This window comes from Heptranchias perlo, chromosome 35 (genome assembly GCF_035084215.1).
Source record: "Heptranchias perlo isolate sHepPer1 chromosome 35, sHepPer1.hap1, whole genome shotgun sequence".
NCBI lineage: Eukaryota > Metazoa > Chordata > Chondrichthyes > Hexanchiformes > Hexanchidae > Heptranchias > Heptranchias perlo.
This window is the reverse complement of record NC_090359.1, coordinates 2,558,004-2,561,349: the sequence shown is the minus strand read 5'-3', so window position 1 is coordinate 2,561,349 and position 3,346 is coordinate 2,558,004. Positions and strand designations below refer to the sequence as shown.

At 45.5% G+C, this 3,346-nt stretch overlaps 1 non-coding gene across 1 annotated transcript; it reads left to right on the top strand.

Moving 5' to 3' along the window:
- Positions 1-314: 314 nt before the first annotated feature.
- On the top strand, positions 315-386 carry trnaq-uug (transfer RNA glutamine (anticodon UUG)). Its single transcript has one exon. It is a non-coding gene; the product is annotated as a tRNA-Gln (tRNA).
- Positions 387-3,346: the final 2,960 nt, after the last annotated feature.

The window sequence follows — 3,346 nt, the reverse complement described above, 5'->3', positions numbered from 1 at the left end:
ATGTTTATGCACTGATTATCCAACAAAACGAGCTGCGCTGAGCAGTGTGAAACAGAAACAGCGACGAGGGAACCGATGGATTTCACAGTAGCTGTGTGATTGGCTAAGCATCAGAGGGGAAAGTGGGGAAGCTGAAAGTATGGATGAGAAAGGGCGGAGCCAAAGTGGCAGGTTGGGATTGACCAGTGCTTGCAGTTTTGCTGATGGCAGAGGTTTGCCATTTGCCTCGAGCAGTCAATGATGCAGCGCCATGGCGATGCTGATAAAGGAGCCCAGTATCTTTGAAGGGAGGGGGCCGCTTGTTTTACTGCATGGGTTCCATGGTGTAATGGTGAGCACTCTGGACTTTGAATCCAGCGATCCGAGTTCAAATCTCGGTGGGACCTCAACTTTTGTCCCTTTCGTTTGTAACTTTTGCGGAAACAAATAAAAGTCACCTGGAATCCCATCCCTGTTCGCCGGAAGTTCGCAGCCTCAATCAATGAGGCTCGAGCTCCTTGTATAAATTTGGCCTTTTGTAAAAGGCAAATCGTATTGAACTAACTTGATCGAGTTTTTGATGAGGTAACAGAGAGGGTTGGTGACGGCAATGCGATTGATGTGGTGTATATAAACTTTCAAAAGGCGTTTGATGAAGTGCCTTATAATAGCCTTGTCATCAAGATTGATACCCATAGAATAAAAGGAGCAGCAGCAACATGGATACAAAATTGCCTCAGTAACAGGAACCAGAGAGGAGTGATGAACGGTTGTTTTTCGGATTGAAGGGAGGTGTACAGTAATGTGCCCCATAGGTCGGTACTCGCACCACTGCCCTTTTTGATATTTATTAATGACTTGGACTTGGGTGTACAGGGCACAATTTCCAAATTTGCAGATGACACAAACCTTGGAATTATAGTGAACAGTGAGGAGGATATTGATAGACTTCAAGAGGATATAGAAATTTAACGCAGAAAAATGCAACGAGTATAGAAAGTCAAGGGGTGAAATTAAAAAGGAAATTAGGAAAGCAAAGAGAGGGCATGAAAAAATATTGGCTAGTAAAATCAAGGAATACCAAAAGGTGTTTTATAAATACATAATGAGCTATAGGATAACTAAGGAAAGAATAGGGCCGAATGGAGACCAAAAAGGTAACCAGTGTATGGAGGTGGAAGATGTGGGAATGGTTTTGAATGAATCCTTTGCATCTGTCTTCACAAAAGAGAGGGAACGATGCAGAGAGGAGGAGGAGTGTGAAATATTGGATGGGATAAACTTAGTGAGAGAGGAAATATTAAGAGATTTAGCATCTTTGAAAGTAGATAAATCACCAGGCTCAGATGAAATGCATCCCAGGCTGCTAAGAGAAGCACGGGAGGAAATAGCGGAGGCTCTGACCATCATTTTCCGATTCTCTCTGGCTACAGGGGTGGTGCCGGAGGATTGGAGGACTGCTAACGTTCTATCATTGTTTAAGAAGGGAGAAAGGGATAGACCGAGTAAATACAGGCCAGTCAGCCTAACCTCGGTGCTGGAGAAATTATTGGAAAAAAATTCTGAGGGACAGTTTTAATCGTCATTTAGAAAGACACGGATTAATCAAGGACAGTCAGCATGAATTTGTTAAGGGAAGGTCGTGTCTGACGAACTTGATTGAATTTTTTGAGGAGGTAACAATGAGGGTCGATGAGGGTAACACGTTTGATGTCGTCTACAGGGATTTTAGCAAGGCTTTTGACAAGGTCCCACATGGCAGACTGGTCAGAAACGTAAGGGAAAGTGGCAAGTTGGATCCAAAATTGCCTCAGTGGCAGGAAGCAAAGGGTATATTTGTGACTGGAAGGGTCTTTCCAGTGGCGTTCCGCAGGGGTCAGTACTAAGTACAATGTTGTTTGTGATATATATGTGTATTCAATGTAGGGGGCATGATTAAGAAGTTAGCTTATGATACAAAAATTGGCCACGTGCTTGTTAGGGAGGAAGGAAGCTGTAGACTGCAGAGAGAAGGCAATGGACTGGTCAGGTGGGCAGAAAAGTGACAAATGGAATTCAATCCGGAGAAGTGTGAGGTAATGCATTTGGTATGAGCAAATAAGGCAAGGGAATAGACAATAATTGGGAGGATACTGAGAGGTGTAGAGAAACAAAGAGACCTTGGACTGTATGTCCACAGAGCCCTGACGGTAGCAGGACAGGTTGATAAGGTGGTTAAGAAGGCATATGTGATACTTTAAGATTTTAGCCGAGGTATAGAATATAAGAGCAGGGAGGTTATGCTAGAACTGTATAAAACACTGGTTAGGCCACAGCTTGAGTACTGGGCACAGTTCTGGTCACCACATTATAGGAAAGATGTGATTGCACTAGAGAGGGTACAGAGGAGATTTACGAGGATGTTGCCAGGACTGGAGAATTTTAGCAATGAGGAAAGATTGGATAGGCTGGGGTTTATTTTCTTTGGAACAAAGGAGGCTGAGGGGAGATTTAGTTGAGGTGTATAAAATTATATGGGGCCTAGGTAGACTGGGCAGGAAGGACCTGTTTCCCTGGGCAGAGGGGTCAATAAACAGGGGACATAGATTTAAAGTAATTGGTAGAAGGATTCGAGGGGAGTTGAGAAGAATTGTTTTCACCCAGAGGGTGGTGGGGGTCTGGATCTCACTGCCTGAGAGTGTGGTAGAGGCAGAAAGCCTCATTACATTTTAGAAGTATTTGGATGTGAACTTTAAGTGCCATAACCTGCCGGGCTACGGACCAAGAACTGGAAAGTGAGATTGGGTGGGATAGCTCTTCTCCGGCCGAAATTTCTATGATTCAAAGATTCTATTCAATACCTAACTGTGGAGAACGTGAAACACCCCATAGACATCTAACTAGGGAGACGCCAGAAATACCCCACAAACATATAACTGGACAGACCCCGAAACACCGCACAAATACCGAACTGGGGATACCCGGGAATCACCCCACAAACATCGAACTGGGGAGAGTCGGGAATTACCCCACGATCACCTACCTGGAAGTCCCAGGAAATGACCCAAAAACATCTAACTGAGGAGACCTGGGAGACATCCCACGGACAGCTAATAGGGGGACCAGGGAAACACCCCACAAACATCTAACTGGGAGACCCGATCATTTGTCCCCTTCACGGTCAGGGACTGTCTGAAGGTGGTGAGGATCTGTTTCGGCGGGTCCAGACCTGCACCAAGAACTGGGAGGAACGGGTAGCCAAGGTCAAACATAAGCCTGGTATTTGGGGGGTGCGCCCTGTCCATAACCAGCAGGAACCTGATGATAAGGTGTGAGGGACTCGCGGTGTTGCTCTACGTGGCCAAGGTATTGGCCCATTCACCGCCAA